General features: G+C 35.7%; 1 long non-coding RNA gene across 23 annotated transcripts in view; it reads left to right on the top strand.

The window, feature by feature from the left end:
• Positions 1 to 21,139, top strand: part of LOC146371229 (uncharacterized) — a 28,424-nt gene that overhangs the window by 1,029 nt on the left and 6,256 nt on the right. For 8 of the 23 annotated variants that reach the window (XR_014797161.1, XR_014797159.1, XR_014797146.1 and 5 more), the window contains 2 exons: positions 700 to 9,905; positions 10,610 to 21,071. This is a non-coding gene — a long non-coding RNA (uncharacterized LOC146371229). The remainder of the gene's footprint in view (positions 1 to 699; positions 9,906 to 10,609; positions 21,072 to 21,139) is intronic. The other 15 variants (XR_014797152.1, XR_014797160.1, XR_014797162.1 and 12 more) reach the window with 15 other exon arrangements.

The raw sequence follows: 21,139 nt of genomic DNA, 5'->3' as shown, positions 1-21,139 counted from the left end.
ACACCAGATCCCCTGTAGGTCCTGACATCATTTTCTTCTCTGGATCAAAGGCTTCATTTAAATAAACTATAACTTTTTCCCAGCTACATATGTGATGATAAAAAAAAAAAATATATATATAAAAAAGAATATTGAAAACATCAATCATAGTCAAAAATAATCATGAAGTCAAACTGTTACAAAAATGTGTTTTATTTTTAAAATTGTGCTTGGAGTTCTACTGCCTTTTTTGTATTAGCAATATTTAGGACATGGAATTGGTACATGGGGAGATTAAATGTTGCTTTATATTTTACATCGTTAATGAAAGAATAAAAAAAAGTACGGGAATGAGCTGCGAAGTTATTTATGAATTTACTGTAGTATGCTATTCATGTCCAGTTCTTTACACATCAGTACCTATTATCCATTACCTACTCCAACGTAGTGTTTGCATAAAGGTTTAAAAAGAACAAATAAACAAAACGAATGTGTACAAAATACAATACTGTTACCTTAAAAGTGTAGTGTGCACAGAGTGAGCTGCCTTGGCAGAGATTTGGATGCTTCACTTAATGATTGTGGACATAGTTGAATTCTTGTTTTCTTCTCACATGAACAAGTAAAGTGTCATTCAGTCTGATATGAATGTAGCCTGTAGCTTTAGCACTGGGTGTTTACTACATTCCTACTGTTATTTTAAACTTTGTTTCCTTACAGGCTGTCTTGACTACATTGTTGAACGTCCCAAGAACGAGACCTTTCTGAAGTCATCAGGATCCTTGATGACAGTCTCCTGAGCGCCATCTCTTCTGATGAAGCGTGGGACACTGATACCGAGTGTGTCAGTAAAGGTGAGTACATCGCCCTCTCATCCTCCCCCTCTTCTCATGAAGAACTGGATGCTGATGCGTGTCAGTGACGTGGAAGGTGAGTACCCCCTCCCCACCTCGCTTTCTCGCACTGAGGTCTGCTTATTGTAAATATCTTGTACTTGTTTTTGCACATTTTAATGTCAAAGTTGGCCTTTTTGCTTTTTCAGTGTTGGAAAGACTCTTTCTTGCACTGAGGTCTGCTTATTGTAAATATCTTGTACTTGTTTTTGCACATTTTAATGTCAAAGTTGGCCTTTTTGCTTTTTCAGTGTTGGAAAGACTCTTTCTTGCACTGAGGTCTGCTTATTGTAAATATCTTGTACTTGTTTTTGCACATTTTAATGTCAAAGTTGGCCTCTGTGCTTTTTCAGTGTTGGAAAGAGTCTTTCTTGCACTGAGGTCTGCTTATTGTAAATATCTTGTACTTGTTTTAATGTCAAAGTTGGCCTTTGTGCTTTTTCAGTGTTGGAAAGACTCTTTCTTGCACTGAGGTCTGCTTATTGTAAATATCTTGTACTTGTTTTGCACATTTTAATGTCAAAGTTGGTCTTTGTGCTTTTCAGTGTTGGAAAGAGTCTTTCTTACACTGAGGTCTGCTTATTGTAAATATCTTGTACTTGTTTGAACACCTTTTAATGTCAAAGTTGGCCTTTGTGCTTTTCAGTGTTGGAAAGACTCTTTCTTGCACTGAGGTCTGCTTATTGTAAATATCTTGTACTTGTTTGAACACCTTTTAATGTCAAAGTTGGCCTTTGTGCTTTTTCAGTGTTGGAAAGACTCTTTCTTGCACTGAGGTCTGCTTATTGTAAATATCTTGTACTTGTTTTTGCACATTTTAATGTCAAAGTTGGCCTTTGTGCTTTTCAGTGTTGGAAAGACTCTTTCTTGCACTGAGGTCTGCTTATTGTAAATATCTTGTACTTGTTTGAACACATTTTAATGTCAAAGTTGGCCTTTGTGCTTTTTCAGTGTTGGAAAGACTCTTTCTTGCACTGAGGTCTGCTTATTGTAAATATCTTGTACTTGTTTGAACACATTTTAATGTCAAAGTTGGCCTCTGTGCTTTTCAGTGGTGGAAAGACTCTTTCATGCACTGAGGTCTGCTTATTGTAAATATCTTGTACTTGTTTGAACACATTTTAATGTCAAAGTTGGCCTCTGTGCTTTTCAGTGGTGGAAAGACTCTTTCATGCACTGAGGTCTGCTTATTGTAAATATCTTGTACTTGTTTGAACACATTTTAATGTCAAAGTTGGCCTTTGTGCTTTTCAGTGTTGGAAAGACTCTTTCTTGCACTGAGGTCTGCTTATTGTAAATATCTTGTACTTGTTTGAACACATTTTAATGTCAAAGTTGGCCTCTGTGCTTTTCAGTGTTGGAAAGAGTCTTTCTTGTACTGAGGTCTGCTTATTGTAAATATCTTGTACTTGTTTTTGCACATTTTAATGTCAAAGTTGGCCTCTGTGCTTTTTCAGTGTTGGAAAGACTCTTTCTTGCACTGAGGTCTGCTTATTGTAAATATCTTGTACTTGTTTTTGCACATTTTAATGTCAAAGTTGGTCTTTGTGCTTTTCAGTGGTGGAAAGACTCTTTCTTGCACTGAGGTCTGCTTATTGTAAATATCTTTTACTTGTTTGAACACATTTTAATGTCAAAGTTGGTCTTTGTGCTTTTTCAGTGGTGGAAAGACTCTTTCATGCACTGAGGTCTGCTTATTGTAAATATCTTGTACTTGTTTTTGCACATTTTAATGTCAAAGTTGGTCTTTGTGCTTTTCAGTGTTGGAAAGAGTCTTTCTTGCACTGAGGTCTGCTTATTGTAAATATCTTGTACTTGTTTTGCACATTTTAATGTCAAAGTTGGCCTTTGTGCTTTTTCAGTGTTGGAAAGACTCTTTCTTGCACTGAGGTCTGCTTATTGTAAATATCTTGTACTTGTTTTAATGTCAAAGTTGGCTTTTGTGCTTTTTCAGTGTTGGAAAGAGTCTTTCTTGCACTGAGGTCTGCTTATTGTAAATATCTTGTACTTGTTTTTACACCTTTTAATGTCAAAGTTGGCCTTTGTGCTTTTCAGTGTTGGAAAGACTCTTTCTTGCACTGAGGTCTGCTTATTGTAAATATCTTGTACTTGTTTGTGCACATTTTAATGTCAAAGTTGGCCTTTGTGCTTTTCAGTGTTGGAAAGAGTCTTTCTTGCACTGAGGTCTGCTTATTGTAAATATCTTTTACTTGTTTTTACACCTTTTAATGTCAAAGTTGGTCTTTGTGCTTTTCAGTGTTGGAAAGACTCTTTCTTGCACTGAGGTCTGCTTATTGTAAATATCTTGTACTTGTTTTTACACCTTTTAATGTCAAAGTTGGCCTTTGTGCTTTTCAGTGTTGGAAAGACTCTTTCTTGCACTGAGGTCTGCTTATTGTAAATATCTTGTACTTGTTTTTACACCTTTTAATGTCAAAGTTGGCCTCTGTGCTTTTTCAGTGTTGGAAAGACTCTTTCTTGCACTGAGGTCTGCTTATCGTAAATATCTTGTACTTGTTTTTACACCTTTTAATGTCAAAGTTGGCCTCTGTGCTTTTTCAGTGTTGGAAAGACTCTTTCTTGCACTGAGGTCTGCTTATTGTAAATATCTTGTACTTGTTTTTGCACATTTTAATGTCAAAGTTGGCCTTTGTGCTTTTAAGTGTTGGAAAGACTCTTTCTTGCACTGAGGTCTGCTTATTGTAAATATCTTGTACTTGTTTTTGCACATTTTAATGTCAAAGTTGGCCTTTGTGCTTTTTCATTGTTGGAAAGACTCTTTCTTGCACTGAGGTCTGCTTATTGTAAATATCTTGTACTTGTTTTTACACCTTTTAATGTCAAAGTTGGCCTCTGTGCTTTTTCAGTGTTGGAAAGACTCTTTCTTGCACTGAGGTCTGCTTATTGTAAATATCTTGTACTTGTTTTTGCACATTTTAATGTCAAAGTTGGCCTTTGTGCTTTTAAGTGTTGGAAAGACTCTTTCTTGCACTGAGGTCTGCTTATTGTAAATATCTTGTACTTGTTTTTGCACATTTTAATGTCAAAGTTGGCCTTTGTGCTTTTTCATTGTTGGAAAGAGTCTTTCTTGCACTGAGGTCTGCTTATTGTAAATATCTTGTACTTGTTTTTGCACATTTTAATGTCAAAGTTGGCCTTTGTGCTTTTTCATTGTTGGAAAGAGTCTTTCTTGCACTGAGGGCTGCTTATTGTAAATATCTTGTACTTGTTTGAACACCTTTTAATGTCAAAGTTGGCCTTTGTGCTTTTCAGTGTTGGAAAGACTCTTTCTTGCACTGAGGTCTGCTTATTGTAAATATCTTGTACTTGTTTTGCACATTTTAATGTCAAAGTTGGTCTTTGTGCTTTTCAGTGTTGGAAAGAGTCTTTCTTGCACTGAGGTCTGCTTATTGTAAATATCTTGTACTTGTTTTAATGTCAAAGTTGGCCTTTGTGCTTTTTCAGTGTTGGAAAGAGTCTTTCTTGCACTGATGTCTGCTTATTGTAAATATCTTGTACTTGTTTTAATGTCAAAGTTGGCCTTTGTGCTTTTTCAGTGTTGGAAAGAGTCTTTCTTGCACTGAGGTCTGCTTATTGTAAATATCTTGTACTTGTTTTAATGTCAAAGTTGGCCTTTGTGCTTTTTCAGTGTTGGAAAGAGTCTTTCTTGCACTGAGGTCTGCTTATTGTAAATATCTTGTACTTATTTTTGCACATTTTAATGTCAAAGTTGGTCTTTGTGCTTTTTCAGTGTTGGAATGAGTGTTTCTTGCACTGATGTCTGCTTATTGTAAATATCTTGTACTTGTTTTAATGTCAAAGTTGGCCTTTGTGCTTTTTCAGTGTTGGAAAGAGTCTTTCTTGCACTGAGGTCTGCTTATTGTAAATATCTTGTACTTGTTTTAATGTCAAAGTTGGCCTTTGTGCTTTTTCAGTGTTGGAAAGACTCTTTCTTGCACTGAGGTCTGCTTATTGTAAATATCTTGTACTTGTTTGAACACCTTTTAATGTCAAAGTTGGCCTTTTTGCTTTTTCAGTGTTGGTAAGACTCTTTCTTGCACTGAGGTCTGCTTATTGTAAATATCTTGTACTTGTTTTAATGTCAAAGTTGGCCTTTGTGCTTTTCAGTGTTGGAAAGACTCTTTCTTGCACTGAGGTCTGCTTATTGTAAATATCTTGTACTTGTTTTTACACCTTTTAATGTCAAAGTTGGCCTTTGTGCTTTTTCAGTGTTGGAAAGACTCTTTCTTGCACTGAGGTCTGCTTATTGTAAATATCTTGTACTTGTTTTGCACATTTTAATGTCAAAGTTGGTCTTTGTGCTTTTCAGTGTTGGAAAGACTCTTTCTTGCACTGAGGTCTGCTTATTGTAAATATCTTGTACTTGTTTTGCACATTTTAATGTCAAAGTTGGTCTTTGTGCTTTTCAGTGTTGGAAAGAGTCTTTCTTGCACTGAGGTCTGCTTATTGTAAATATCTTGTACTTGTTTTGCACATTTTAATGTCAAAGTTGGTCTTTGTGCTTTTCAGTGTTGGAAAGAGCCTTTCTTGCACTGAGGTCTGCTTATTGTAAATATCTTGTACTTGTTTTAATGTCAAAGTTGGCCTTTGTGCTTTTTCAGTGTTGGAAAGATTCTTTCTTGCACTGAGGTCTGCTTATTGTAAATATCTTGTACTTATTTTTGCACATTTTAATGTCAAAGTTGGCCTTTGTGCTTTTTCAGTGTTGGAATGAGTGTTTCTTGCACTGATGTCTGCTTATTGTAAATATCTTGTACTTGTTTGAACACCTTTTAATGTCAAAGTTGGCCTTTGTGCTTTTCAGTGTTGGAAAGACTCTTTCTTGCACTGAGGTCTGCTTATTGTAAATATCTTGTACTTGTTTTAATGTCAAAGTTGGCCTTTGTGCTTTTTCAGTGTTGGAAAGAGTCTTTCTTGCACTGAGGTCTGCTTATTGTAAATATCTTGTACTTATTTTTGCACATTTTAATGTCAAAGTTGGCCTTTGTGCTTTTTCAGTGTTGGAATGAGTGTTTGTTGCACTGATGTCTGCTTATTGTAAATATCTTGTACTTGTTTTTACACCTTTTAATGTCAAAGTTGGCCTCTGTGCTTTTCAGTGTTGGAAAGAGTCTTTCTTGCACTGAGGTCTGCTTATTGTAAATATCTTGTACTTGTTTTAATGTCAAAGTTGGCCTTTGTGCTTTTTCAGTGTTGGAATGAGTGTTTCTTGCACTGAGGTCTGCTTATTGTAAATATCTTGTACTTGTTTTTGCACATTTTAATGTCAAAGTTGGTCTTTGTGCTTTTCAGTGTTAGAAAGAGTCTTTCTTGCACTGAGGTCTGCTTATTGTAAATATCTTGTACTTGTTTTAATGTCAAAGTTGGCCTTTGTGCTTTTTCAGTGTTGGAAAGACTCTTTCTTGCACTGAGGTCTGCTTATTGTAAATATCTTGTACTTGTTTGAACACCTTTTAATGTCAAAGTTGGCCTCTGTGCTTTTCAGTGTTGGAAAGAGTCTTTCTTGCACTGAGGTCTGCTTATTGTAAATATCTTGTACTTGTTTTAATGTCAAAGTTGGCCTTTGTGCTTTTTCAGTGTTGGAATGAGTGTTTCTTGCACTGAGGTCTGCTTATTGTAAATATCTTGTACTTGTTTTTGCACATTTTAATGTCAAAGTTGGTCTTTGTGCTTTTCAGTGTTAGAAAGAGTCTTTCTTGCACTGAGGTCTGCTTATTGTAAATATCTTGTACTTGTTTTAATGTCAAAGTTGGCCTTTGTGCTTTTTCAGTGTTGGAAAGACTCTTTCTTGCACTGAGGTCTGCTTATTGTAAATATCTTGTACTTGTTTGAACACCTTTTAATGTCAAAGTTGGCCTTTTTACTTTTTCAGTGTTAGAAAGAGTCTTTCTTGCACTGAGGTCTGCTTATTGTAAATATCTTGTACTTGTTTTAATGTCAAAGTTGGCCTTTGTGTTTTTTCAGTGTTAGAAAGAGTCTTTCTTGCACTGATGTCTGCTTATTGTAAATATCTTGTACTTGTTTGAACACCTTTTAATGTCAAAGTTGGCCTTTGTGCTTTTCAGTGTTGGAAAGACTCTTTCTTGCACTGAGGTCTGCTTATTGTAAATATCTTGTACTTGTTTGAACACCTTTTAATGTCAAAGTTGGCCTTTTTACTTTTTCAGTGTTAGAAAGAGTCTTTCTTGCACTGAGGTCTGCTTATTGTAAATATCTTGTACTTGTTTTAATGTCAAAGTTGGCCTTTGTGTTTTTTCAGTGTTAGAAAGAGTCTTTCTTGCACTGATGTCTGCTTATTGTAAATATCTTGTACTTGTTTGAACACCTTTTAATGTCAAAGTTGGCCTTTGTGCTTTTCAGTGTTGGAAAGAGTCTTTCTTGCACTGAGGTCTGCTTATTGTAAATATCTTGTACTTGTTTTTGCACATTTTAATGTCAAAGTTGGCCTTTGTGCTTTTTCAGTGTTGGAAAGAGTCTTTCTTGCACTGAGGGCAGCTTATTGTAAATATCTTGTACTTGTTTGAACACCTTTTAATGTCAAAGTTGGCCTTTGTGCTTTTCAGTGTTGGAAAGAGTCTTTCTTGCACTGAGGTCTGCTTATTGTAAATATCTTGTACTTGTTTTTGCACATTTTAATGTCAAAGTTGGCCTTTGTGCTTTTTCAGTGTTGGAAAGAGTCTTTCTTGCACTGAGGGCTGCTTATTGTAAATATCTTGTACTTGTTTGAACACCTTTTAATGTCAAAGTTGGCCTTTGTGCTTTTCAGTGTTGGAAAGACTCTTTCTTGCACTGAGGTCTGCTTATTGTAAATATCTTGTACTTGTTTTTACACCTTTTAATGTCAAAGTTGGCCTCTGTGCTTTTTCAGTGTTGGAAAGACTCTTTCTTGCACTGAGGTCTGCTTATTGTAAATATCTTGTACTTGTTTTTGCACATTTTAATGTCAAAGTTGGCCTTTGTGCTTTTTCAGTGTTGGAAAGAGTCTTTCTTGCACTGAGGGCTGCTTATTGTAAATATCTTGTACTTGTTTGAACACCTTTTAATGTCAAAGTTGGCCTTTGTGCTTTTCAGTGTTGGAAAGAGTCTTTTTTGCACTGAGGTCTGCTTATTGTAAATATCTTGTACTTGTTTGAACACCTTTTAATGTCAAAGTTGGCCTTTGTGCTTTTCAGTGTTGGAAAGACTCTTTCTTGCACTGAGGTCTGCTTATTGTGAATATCTTGTACTTGTTTTAATGTCAAAGTTGGCCTCTGTGCTTTTTCAGTGTTGGAAAGACTCTTTCTTGCACTGAGGTCTGCTTATTGTAAATATCTTGTACTTGTTTGAACACCTTTTAATGTCAAAGTTGGCCTCTGTGCTTTTTCAGTTTTGGAAAGACTCTTTCTTGCACTGAGGTCTGCTTATTGTAAATATCTTGTACTTGTTTTAATGTCAAAGTTGTCCTTTGTGCTTTTCAGTGTTGGAAAGACTCTTTCTTGCACTGAGGTCTGCTTATTGTAAATATCTTGTACTTGTTTTTGCACATTTTAATGTCAAAGTTGGCCTTTGTGCTTTTTAATTTTTGGAAACACTCTTTCTTGCACTGAGGTCTGCTTATTGTAAATATCTTGTACTCGTTTTTACACATTTTAATGTCAAAGTTGGCCTTTGTGCTTTTTCAGTGTTGGAAAGACTCTTTCTTGCACTGAGGTCTGCTTATTGTAAATATCTTGTACTTGTTTTTGCACATTTTAATGTCAAAGTTGGCCTTTGTGCTTTTTAATTTTTGGAAACACTCTTTCTTGCACTGAGGTCTGCTTATTGTAAATATCTTGTACTTGTTTGAACACCTTTTAATGTCAAAGTTGGCCTCTGTGCTTTTTCAGTTTTGGAAAGACTCTTACTTGCACTGAGGTCTGCTTATTGTAAATATCTTGTACTCGTTTTTACACATTTTAATGTCAAAGTTGGCCTTTGTGCTTTTTCAGTGTTGGAAAGACTCTTTCTTGCACTGAGGTCTGCTTATTGTAAATATCTTGTACTTGTTTTTGCACCTTTTAATGTCAAAGTTGGCCTCTGTGCTTTTTCAGTGTTGGAAAGAGTCTTTCTTGCACTGAGGTCTGCTTATTGTAAATATCTTGTACTTGTTTTTGCACCTTTTAATGTCAAAGTTGGCCTCTGTGCTTTTTCAGTTTTGGAAAGACTCTTTCTTGCACTGAGGTCTGCTTATTGTAAATATCTTGTACTTGTTTGAACACCTTTTAATGTCAAAGTTGGCCTTTGTGCTTTTTCAGTTTTGGAAAGACTCTTTCTTGCACTGAGGTCTGCTTATTGTAAATATCTTGTACTTGTTTTTGCACCTTTTAATGTCAAAGTTGGCCTCTGTGCTTTTTCAGTTTTGGAAAGACTCTTTCTTGCACTGAGGTCTGCTTATTGTAAATATCTTGTACTTGTTTTTGCACCTTTTAATGTCAAAGTTGGCCTCTGTGCTTTTTCAGTGTTGGAAAGAGTCTTTCTTGCACTGAGGTCTGCTTATTGTAAATATCTTGTACTTGTTTTTGCACCTTTTAATGTCAAAGTTGGCCTCTGTGCTTTTTCAGTTTTGGAAAGACTCTTTCTTGCACTGAGGTCTGCTTATTGTAAATATCTTGTACTTGTTTGAACACCTTTTAATGTCAAAGTTGGCCTCTGTGCTTTTTCAGTTTTGGAAAGACTCTTTCTTGCACTGAGGTCTGCTTATTGTAAATATCTTGTACTTGTTTGAACACCTTTTAATGTCAAAGTTGGCCTCTGTGCTTTTTCAGTGTTGGAAAGAGTCTTTCTTGCACTGAGGTCTGCTTATTGTAAATATCTTGTACTTGTTTGAACACCTTTTAATGTCAAAGTTGGCCTTTGTGCTTTTCAGTGTTGGAAAGACTCTTTCTTGCACTGAGGTCTGCTTATTGTAAATATCTTGTACTTGTTTTGCACATTTTAATGTCAAAGTTGGTCTTTGTGCTTTTCAGTGTTGGAAAGAGTCTTTCTTGCACTGAGGTCTGCTTATTGTAAATATCTTGTACTTGTTTTAATGTCAAAGTTGGCCTCTGTGCTTTTTCAGTTTTGGAAAGACTCTTTCTTGCACTGAGGTCTGCTTATTGTAAATATCTTGTACTCGTTTTTGCACATTTTAATGTCAAAGTTGGCCTTTGTGCTTTTTCAGTGTTGGAAAGACTCTTTCTTGCACTGAGGTCTGCTTATTGTAAATATCTTGTACTCGTTTTTGCACATTTTAATGTCAAAGTTGGCCTTTGTGCTTTTTCAGTTTTGGAAAGACTCTTTCTTGCACTGAGGTCTGCTTATTGTAAATATCTTGTACTTGTTTTTGCACATTTTAATGTCAAAGTTGGCCTTTGTGCTTTTTCAGTGTTGGAAAGACTCTTTCTTGCACTGAGGTCTGCTTATTGTAAATATCTTGTACTTGTTTTTGCACATTTTAATGTCAAAGTTGGCCTTTGTGCTTTTTCAGTTTTGGAAAGACTCTTTCTTGCACTGAGGTCTGCTTATTGTAAATATCTTGTACTTGTTTTTGCACATTTTAATGTCAAAGTTGGCCTCTGTGCTTTTTCAGTTTTGGAAAGACTCTTACTTGCACTGAGGTCTGCTTATTGTAAATATCTTGTACTCGTTTTTACACATTTTAATGTCAAAGTTGGCCTTTGTGCTTTTTCAGTGTTGGAAAGAGTCTTTCTTGCACTGAGGGCTGCTTATTGTAAATATCTTGTACTTGTTTTTGCACCTTTTAATGTCAAAGTTGGCCTCTGTGCTTTTTCAGTGTTGGAAAGACTCTTTCTTGCACTGAGGTCTGCTTATTGTAAATATCTTGTACTTGTTTTTGCACATTTTAATGTCAAAGTTGGCCTTTGTGCTTTTTCAGTGTTGGAAAGAGTCTTTCTTGCACTGAGGGCTGCTTATTGTAAATATCTTGTACTTGTTTGAACACCTTTTAATGTCAAAGTTGGCCTTTGTGCTTTTCAGTGTTGGAAAGACTCTTTCTTGCACTGAGGTCTGCTTATTGTAAATATCTTGTACTTGTTTTAATGTCAAAGTTGGCCTCTGTGCTTTTTCAGTGTTGGAAAGACTCTTTCTTGCACTGAGGTCTGCTTATTGTAAATATCTTGTACTTGTTTTTGCACCTTTTAATGTCAAAGTTGGTCTTTGTGCTTTTCAGTGTTGGAAAGACTCTTTCTTGCACTGAGGTCTGCTTATTGTAAATATCTTGTACTTGTTTGAACACCTTTTAATGTCAAAGTTGGCCTCTGTGCTTTTTCAGTGTTGGAAAGACTCTTTCTTGCACTGAGGTCTGCTTATTGTAAATATCTTGTACTTGTTTTTGCACATTTTAATGTCAAAGTTGGCCTTTGTGCTTTTTCAGTGTTCGAAAGAGTCTTTCTTGCACTGAGGTCTGCTTATTGTAAATATCTTGTACTTGTTTTTGCACATTTTAATGTCAAAGTTGGCCTTTGTGCTTTTTCATTGTTGGAAAGAGTCTTTCTTGCACTGAGGTCTGCTTATTGTAAATATCTTGTACTTGTTTTTACACCTTTTAATGTCAAAGTTGGCCTCTGTGCTTTTTCAGTGGTGGAAAGAGTCTTTCTTGCACTGAGGTCTGCTTATTGTAAATATCTTGTACTTGTTTTTGCACCTTTTAATGTCAAAGTTGGCCTTTGTGCTTTTCAGTGTTGAAAAGACTCTTTCTTGCACTGAGGTCTGCTTATTGTAAATATCTTGTACTTGTTTTAATGTCAAAGTTGGCCTTTGTGCTTTTTCAGTGTTGGAAAGAGTCTTTCTTGCACTGAGGTCTGCTTATTGTAAATATCTTGTACTTGTTTTTACACCTTTTAATGTCAAAGTTGGCCTTTGTGCTTTTTCAGTGTTGGAAAGACTCTTTCTTGCACTGAGGTCTGCTTATTGTAAATATCTTATACTTGTTTTTGCACATTTTAATGTCAAAGTTGGCCTTTGTGCTTTTTCAGTGTTGGAAAGAGTCTTTCTTGCACTGAGGGCTGCTTATTGTAAATATCTTGTACTTGTTTGAACACCTTTTAATGTCAAAGTTGGCCTTTGTGCTTTTCAGTGTTGGAAAGACTCTTTCTTGCACTGAGGTCTGCTTATTGTAAATATCTTGTACTTGTTTTAATGTCAAAGTTGGCCTCTGTGCTTTTTCAGTGTTGGAAAGACTCTTTCTTGCACTGAGGTCTGCTTATTGTAAATATCTTGTACTTGTTTTTGCACCTTTTAATGTCAAAGTTGGTCTTTGTGCTTTTCAGTGTTAGAAAGAGTCTTTCTTGCACTGAGGTCTGCTTATTGTAAATATCTTGTACTTGTTTGAACACCTTTTAATGTCAAAGTTGGCCTTTGTGCTTTTCAGTGTTGGAAAGAGTCTTTCTTGCACTGAGGTCTGCTTATTGTAAATATCTTGTACTTGTTTTTGCACATTTTAATGTCAAAGTTGGCCTTTGTGCTTTTCAGTGTTAGAAAGAGTCTTTCTTGCACTGAGGTCTGCTTATTGTAAATATCTTGTACTTGTTTTAATGTCAAAGTTGGCCTTTGTGCTTTTTCAGTGTTGGAAAGACTCTTTCTTGCACTGAGGTCTGCTTATTGTAAATATCTTGTACTTGTTTGAACACCTTTTAATGTCAAAGTTGGCCTCTGTGCTTTTCAGTGTTGGAAAGAGTCTTTCTTGCACTGAGGTCTGCTTATTGTAAATATCTTGTACTTGTTTTAATGTCAAAGTTGGCCTTCGTGCTTTTTCAGTGTTGGAATGAGTGTTTCTTGCACTGAGGTCTGCTTATTGTAAATATCTTGTACTTGTTTTTGCACATTTTAATGTCAAAGTTGGTCTTTGTGCTTTTCAGTGTTAGAAAGAGTCTTTCTTGCACTGAGGTCTGCTTATTGTAAATATCTTGTACTTGTTTTAATGTCAAAGTTGGCCTTTGTGCTTTTTCAGTGTTGGAAAGACTCTTTCTTGCACTGAGGTCTGCTTATTGTAAATATCTTGTACTTGTTTGAACACCTTTTAATGTCAAAGTTGGCCTTTGTGCTTTTCAGTGTTGGAAAGACTCTTTCTTGCACTGAGGTCTGCTTATTGTAAATATCTTGTACTTGTTTGAACACCTTTTAATGTCAAAGTTGGCCTTTTTACTTTTTCAGTGTTAGAAAGAGTCTTTCTTGCACTGAGGTCTGCTTATTGTAAATATCTTGTACTTGTTTTAATGTCAAAGTTGGCCTTTGTGTTTTTTCAGTGTTAGAAAGAGTCTTTCTTGCACTGATGTCTGCTTATTGTAAATATCTTGTACTTGTTTGAACACCTTTTAATGTCAAAGTTGGCCTTTGTGCTTTTCAGTGTTGGAAAGAGTCTTTCTTGCACTGAGGTCTGCTTATTGTAAATATCTTGTACTTGTTTTTGCACATTTTAATGTCAAAGTTGGCCTTTGTGCTTTTTCAGTGTTGGAAAGAGTCTTTCTTGCACTGAGGGCAGCTTATTGTAAATATCTTGTACTTGTTTGAACACCTTTTAATGTCAAAGTTGGCCTTTGTGCTTTTCAGTGTTGGAAAGAGTCTTTCTTGCACTGAGGTCTGCTTATTGTAAATATCTTGTACTTGTTTTTGCACATTTTAATGTCAAAGTTGGCCTTTGTGCTTTTTCAGTGTTGGAAAGAGTCTTTCTTGCACTGAGGGCTGCTTATTGTAAATATCTTGTACTTGTTTGAACACCTTTTAATGTCAAAGTTGGCCTTTGTGCTTTTCAGTGTTGGAAAGACTCTTTCTTGCACTGAGGTCTGCTTATTGTAAATATCTTGTACTTGTTTTTACACCTTTTAATGTCAAAGTTGGCCTCTGTGCTTTTTCAGTGTTGGAAAGACTCTTTCTTGCACTGAGGTCTGCTTATTGTAAATATCTTGTACTTGTTTTTGCACATTTTAATGTCAAAGTTGGCCTTTGTGCTTTTTCAGTGTTGGAAAGAGTCTTTCTTGCACTGAGGGCTGCTTATTGTAAATATCTTGTACTTGTTTGAACACCTTTTAATGTCAAAGTTGGCCTTTGTGCTTTTCAGTGTTGGAAAGAGTCTTTTTTGCACTGAGGTCTGCTTATTGTAAATATCTTGTACTTGTTTGAACACCTTTTAATGTCAAAGTTGGCCTTTGTGCTTTTCAGTGTTGGAAAGACTCTTTCTTGCACTGAGGTCTGCTTATTGTGAATATCTTGTACTTGTTTTAATGTCAAAGTTGGCCTCTGTGCTTTTTCAGTGTTGGAAAGACTCTTTCTTGCACTGAGGTCTGCTTATTGTAAATATCTTGTACTTGTTTGAACACCTTTTAATGTCAAAGTTGGCCTCTGTGCTTTTTCAGTTTTGGAAAGACTCTTTCTTGCACTGAGGTCTGCTTATTGTAAATATCTTGTACTTGTTTTAATGTCAAAGTTGTCCTTTGTGCTTTTCAGTGTTGGAAAGACTCTTTCTTGCACTGAGGTCTGCTTATTGTAAATATCTTGTACTTGTTTTTGCACATTTTAATGTCAAAGTTGGCCTTTGTGCTTTTTCAGTTTTGGAAAGACTCTTTCTTGCACTGAGGTCTGCTTATTGTAAATATCTTGTACTTGTTTTTGCACATTTTAATGTCAAAGTTGGCCTCTGTGCTTTTTCAGTTTTGGAAAGACTCTTACTTGCACTGAGGTCTGCTTATTGTAAATATCTTGTACTCGTTTTTACACATTTTAATGTCAAAGTTGGCCTTTGTGCTTTTTAATTTTTGGAAACACTCTTTCTTGCACTGAGGTCTGCTTATTGTAAATATCTTGTACTTGTTTGAACACCTTTTAATGTCAAAGTTGGCCTTTGTGCTTTTTCAGTGGTGGAAAGAGTCTTTCTTGCACTGAGGTCTGCTTATTGTAAATATCTTGTACTTGTTTGAACACCTTTTAATGTCAAAGTTGGCCTTTGTGCTTTTTCAGTGGTGGAAAGAGTCTTTCTTGCACTGAGGTCTGCTTATTGTAAATATCTTGTACTTGTTTGAACACCTTTTAATGTCAAAGTTGGCCTCTGTGCTTTTTCAGTTTTGGAAAGACTCTTACTTGCACTGAGGTCTGCTTATTGTAAATATCTTGTACTCGTTTTTACACATTTTAATGTCAAAGTTGGCCTTTGTGCTTTTTCAGTGTTGGAAAGACTCTTTCTTGCACTGAGGTCTGCTTATTGTAAATATCTTGTACTTGTTTTTGCACCTTTTAATGTCAAAGTTGGCCTCTGTGCTTTTTCAGTGTTGGAAAGAGTCTTTCTTGCACTGAGGTCTGCTTATTGTAAATATCTTGTACTTGTTTTTGCACCTTTTAATGTCAAAGTTGGCCTCTGTGCTTTTTCAGTTTTGGAAAGACTCTTTCTTGCACTGAGGTCTGCTTATTGTAAATATCTTGTACTTGTTTGAACACCTTTTAATGTCAAAGTTGGCCTTTGTGCTTTTTCAGTTTTGGAAAGACTCTTTCTTGCACTGAGGTCTGCTTATTGTAAATATCTTGTACTTGTTTTTGCACCTTTTAATGTCAAAGTTGGCCTCTGTGCTTTTTCAGTTTTGGAAAGACTCTTTCTTGCACTGAGGTCTGCTTATTGTAAATATCTTGTACTTGTTTTTGCACCTTTTAATGTCAAAGTTGGCCTCTGTGCTTTTTCAGTGTTGGAAAGAGTCTTTCTTGCACTGAGGTCTGCTTATTGTAAATATCTTGTACTTGTTTTTGCACCTTTTAATGTCAAAGTTGGCCTCTGTGCTTTTTCAGTTTTGGAAAGACTCTTTCTTGCACTGAGGTCTGCTTATTGTAAATATCTTGTACTTGTTTGAACACCTTTTAATGTCAAAGTTGGCCTCTGTGCTTTTTCAGTTTTGGAAAGACTCTTTCTTGCACTGAGGTCTGCTTATTGTAAATATCTTGTACTTGTTTGAACACCTTTTAATGTCAAAGTTGGCCTCTGTGCTTTTTCAGTGTTGGAAAGAGTCTTTCTTGCACTGAGGTCTGCTTATTGTAAATATCTTGTACTTGTTTTAATGTCAAAGTTGGCCTCTGTGCTTTTTCAGTTTTGGAAAGACTCTTTCTTGCACTGAGGTCTGCTTATTGTAAATATCTTGTACTCGTTTTTGCACATTTTAATGTCAAAGTTGGCCTTTGTGCTTTTTCAGTGTTGGAAAGACTCTTTCTTGCACTGAGGTCTGCTTATTGTAAATATCTTGTACTCGTTTTTGCACATTTTAATGTCAAAGTTGGCCTTTGTGCTTTTTCAGTTTTGGAAAGACTCTTTCTTGCACTGAGGTCTGCTTATTGTAAATATCTTGTACTTGTTTTTGCACATTTTAATGTCAAAGTTGGCCTTTGTGCTTTTTCAGTGTTGGAAAGACTCTTTCTTGCACTGAGGTCTGCTTATTGTAAATATCTTGTACTTGTTTTTGCACATTTTAATGTCAAAGTTGGCCTTTGTGCTTTTTCAGTTTTGGAAAGACTCTTTCTTGCACTGAGGTCTGCTTATTGTAAATATCTTGTACTTGTTTTTGCACATTTTAATGTCAAAGTTGGCCTCTGTGCTTTTTCAGTTTTGGAAAGACTCTTACTTGCACTGAGGTCTGCTTATTGTAAATATCTTGTACTCGTTTTTACACATTTTAATGTCAAAGTTGGCCTTTGTGCTTTTTCAGTGTTGGAAAGAGTCTTTCTTGCACTGAGGGCTGCTTATTGTAAATATCTTGTACTTGTTTTTGCACCTTTTAATGTCAAAGTTGGCCTCTGTGCTTTTTCAGTGTTGGAAAGACTCTTTCTTGCACTGAGGTCTGCTTATTGTAAATATCTTGTACTTGTTTTTGCACATTTTAATGTCAAAGTTGGCCTTTGTGCTTTTTCAGTGTTGGAAAGAGTCTTTCTTGCACTGAGGGCTGCTTATTGTAAATATCTTGTACTTGTTTGAACACCTTTTAATGTCAAAGTTGGCCTTTGTGCTTTTCAGTGTTGGAAAGACTCTTTCTTGCACTGAGGTCTGCTTATTGTAAATATCTTGTACTTGTTTTAATGTCAAAGTTGGCCTCTGTGCTTTTTCAGTGTTGGAAAGACTCTTTCTTGCACTGAGGTCTGCTTATTGTAAATATCTTGTACTTGTTTTTGCACCTTTTAATGTCAAAGTTGGTCTTTGTGCTTTTCAGTGTTGGAAAGACTCTTTCTTGCACTGAGGTCTGCTTATTGTAAATATCTTGTACTTGTTTGAACACCTTTTAATGTCAAAGTTGGCCTCTGTGCTTTTTCAGTGTTGGAAAGACTCTTTCTTGCACTGAGGTCTGCTTATTGTAAATATCTTGTACTTGTTTTTGCACATTTTAATGTCAAAGTTGGCCTTTGTGCTTTTTCAGTGTTCGAAAGAGTCTTTCTTGCACTGAGGTCTGCTTATTGTAAATATCTTGTACTTGTTTTTGCACATTTTAATGTCAAAGTTGGCCTTTGTGCTTTTTCATTGTTGGAAAGAGTCTTTCTTGCACTGAGGTCTGCTTATTGTAAATATCTTGTACTTGTTTTTACACCTTTTAATGTCAAAGTTGGCCTCTGTGCTTTTTCAGTGGTGGAAAGAGTCTTTCTTGCACTGAGGTCTGCTTATTGTAAATATCTTGTACTTGTTTTTGCACCTTTTAATGTCAAAGTTGGCCTTTGTGCTTTTCAGTGTTGAAAAGACTCTTTCTTGCACTGAGGTCTGCTTATTGTAAATATCTTGTACTTGTTTTAATGTCAAAGTTGGCCTTTGTGCTTTTTCAGTGTTGGAAAGAGTCTTTCTTGCACTGAGGTCTGCTTATTGTAAATATCTTGTACTTGTTTTTACACCTTTTAATGTCAAAGTTGGCCTTTGTGCTTTTTCAGTGTTGGAAAGACTCTTTCTTGCACTGAGGTCTGCTTATTGTAAATATCTTATACTTGTTTTTGCACATTTTAATGTCAAAGTTGGCCTTTGTGCTTTTTCAGTGTTGGAAAGAGTCTTTCTTGCACTGAGGGCTGCTTATTGTAAATATCTTGTACTTGTTTGAACACCTTTTAATGTCAAAGTTGGCCTTTGTGCTTTTCAGTGTTGGAAAGACTCTTTCTTGCACTGAGGTCTGCTTATTGTAAATATCTTGTACTTGTTTTAATGTCAAAGTTGGCCTCTGTGCTTTTTCAGTGTTGGAAAGACTCTTTCTTGCACTGAGGTCTGCTTATTGTAAATATCTTGTACTTGTTTTTGCACCTTTTAATGTCAAAGTTGGTCTTTGTGCTTTTCAGTGTTGGAAAGACTCTTTCTTGCACTGAGGTCTGCTTATTGTAAATATCTTGTACTTGTTTGAACACCTTTTAATGTCAAAGTTGGCCTTTGTGCTTCTTCAGTGTTGGAAAGACTCTTTCTTGCACTGAGGTCTGCTTATTGTAAATATCTTGTACTTGTTTTGCACATTGTAATGTCAAAGTTGGTCTTTGTGCTTTTCAGTGTTGGAAAGAGTCTTTCTTGCACTGAGGTCTGCTTGTTGTAAATATCTTGTACTTGTTTTAATGTCAAAGTTGGCCTCTGTGCTTTTCAGTGTTGGAAAGTCTCTTTCTTGCACTGAGGTCTGCTTATTGTAAATATCTTGTACTTGTTTTAATGTCAAAGTTGGCCTCTGTGCTTTTCAGTGTTGGAAAGACTCTTTCTTGCACTGAGGTCTGCTTATTGTAAATATCTTGTACTTGTTTTGCACATTGTAATGTCAAAGTTGGTCTTTGTGCTTTTCAGTGTTGGAAAGATTCTTTCTTGCACTGAGGTTTGCTTATTGTAAATATCTTGTACTTGTTTTTACACCTTTTAATGTCAAAGTTGGCCTTTGTGCTTTTTCAGTGTTGGAAAGAGTCTTTCTTGCACTGAGGTTTGCTTATTGTAAATATCTTGTACTTGTTTTTACACCTTTTAATGTCAAAGTTGGCCTTTGTGCTTTTTCAGTGTTGGAAAGAGTCTTTCTTGCACTGAGGTTTGCTTATTGTAAATATCTTGTACTTGTTTTGCACATTGTAATGTCAAAGTTGGTCTTTGTGCTTTTCAGTGTTGGAAAGAGTCTTTCTTGCACTGAGGTTTGCTTATTGTAAATATCTTGTACTTGTTTTTACACCTTTTAATGTCAAAGTTGGCCTTTGTGCTTTTCAGTGTTGGAAAGACTCTTTCTTGCACTGAGGTCTACTTATTGTAAATATCTTGTACTTGTTTTAATGTCAAAGTTGGCCTCTGTGCTTTTTCAGTGTTGGAAAGAGTCTTTCTTGCACTGAGGTCTGCTTATTGTAAATATCTTGTACTTGTTTTAATGTCAAAGTTGGCCTTTGTGCTTTTCAGTGTTGGAAAGACTCTTTCTTGCACTGAGGTCTGCTTATTGTAAATATCTTGTACTTGTTTTTACACCTTTTAATGTCAAAGTTGGCCTCTGTGCTTTTTCAGTGTTGGAAAGATTCTTTCTTGCACTGAGGTCTGCTTATTGTAAATATCTTGTACTTGTTTTTACACCTTTTAATGTCAAAGTTGGCCTTTGTGCTTTTCAGTGTTGGAAAGACTCTTTCTTGCACTGAGGTCTACTTATTGTAAATATCTTGTACTTGTTTTAATGTCAAAGTTGGCCTTTGTGCTTTTTCAGTGTTGGAAAGATTCTTTCTTGCACTGAGGTCTGCTTATTGTAAATATCTTGTACTTGTTTTAATGTCAAAGTTGGCCTTTGTGCTTTTTCAGTGTTGGAAAGATTCTTTCTTGCCCTGAGGTCTGCTTATTGTAAATATCTTGTACTTGTTTTAATGTCAAAGTTGGCCTTTGTGCTTTTCAGTGTTGGAAAGAGTCTTTCTTGCACTGAGGTCTGCTTATTGTAAATATCTTGTACTTGTTTTGCACATTTTAATGTCAAAGTTGGTCTTTGTGCTTCTCAGTGTTGGAAAGACTCTTTCTTGCCCTGAGGTCTGCTTATTGTAAATATCTTGTACTTGTTTTAATGTCAAAGTTGGCCTTTGTGCTTTTCAGTGTTGGAAAGAGTCTTTCTTGCACTGAGGTCTGCTTATTGTAAATATCTTGTACTTGTTTTGCACATTTTAATGTCAAAGTTGGCCTCTGTGCTTTTTCAGTGTTGGAAAGACTCTTTCTTGCACTGAGGTCTGCTTATTCTAAATATCTTGTACTTGTTTTAATGTCAAAGTTGGCCTTTGTGCTTTTTCAGTGTTGGAAAGACTCTTTCTTGCACTGAGGTCTACTTATTGTAAATATCTTGTACTTGTTTTAATGTCAAAGTTGGCCTTTGTGCTTTTCAGTGTTGGAAAGACTCTTTCTTGCACTGAGGTCTGCTTATTGTAAATATCTTGTACTTGTTTTAATGTCAAAGTTGGCCTTTGTGCTTTTTCAGTGTTGGAAAGATTCTTTCTTGCACTGAGGTCTGCTTATTGTAAATATCTTGTACTTGTTTTAATGTCAAAGTTGGCCTTTGTGCTTTTTCAGTGTTGGAAAGATTCTTTCTTGCACTGAGGTCTGCTTATTGTAAATATCTTGTACTTGTTTTAATGTCAAAGTTGTCCTTTGTGCTTTTTCAGTGTTGGAAAGACTCTTTCTTGCACTGAGGTCTGCTTATTGTAAATATCTTGTACTTGTTTTAATGTCAAAGTTGGCCTTTGTGCTTTTTCAGTGTTGGAAAGACTCTTTCTTGCACTGAGGTCTACTTATTGTAAATATCTTGTACTTGTTTTAATGTCAAAGTTGGCCTTTGTGCTTTTCAGTGTTGGAAAGAGTCTTTCTTGCACTGAGGTCTGCTTATTGTAAATATCTTGTACTTGTTTTAATGTCAAAGTTGGCCTTTGTGCTTTTTCAGTGTTGGAAAGATTCTTTCTTGCACTGAGGTCTGCTTATTGTAAATATCTTGTACTTGTTTTTACACCTTTTAATGTCAAAGTTGGCCTCTGTGCTTTTTCAGTGTTGGAAAGATTCTTTCTTGCACTGAGGTCTGCTTATTGTAAATATCTTGTACTTGTTTTAATGTCAAAGTTGGCCTTTGTGCTTTTTCAGTGTTGGAAAGATTCTTTCTTGCACTGAGGTCTGCTTATTGTAAATATCTTGTACTTGTTTTAATGTCAAAGTTGGTCTTTGTGCTTTTCAGTGTTGGAAAGAGTCTTTCTTGCACTGAGGTCTGCTTATTGTAAATATCTTGTACTTGTTTTAATGTCAAAGTTGTCCTTTGTGCTTTTTCAGTGTT

This window comes from Perissodus microlepis, chromosome 16 (genome assembly GCF_051167445.1).
Source record: "Perissodus microlepis isolate ML-2025 ecotype Zambia chromosome 16, ASM5116744v1, whole genome shotgun sequence".
NCBI classification, from domain to species: Eukaryota; Metazoa; Chordata; class Actinopteri; order Cichliformes; family Cichlidae; genus Perissodus; species Perissodus microlepis.
Note: the sequence above shows the minus strand (reverse complement) of the source record. Positions and strands in the feature narration are given on the sequence as shown.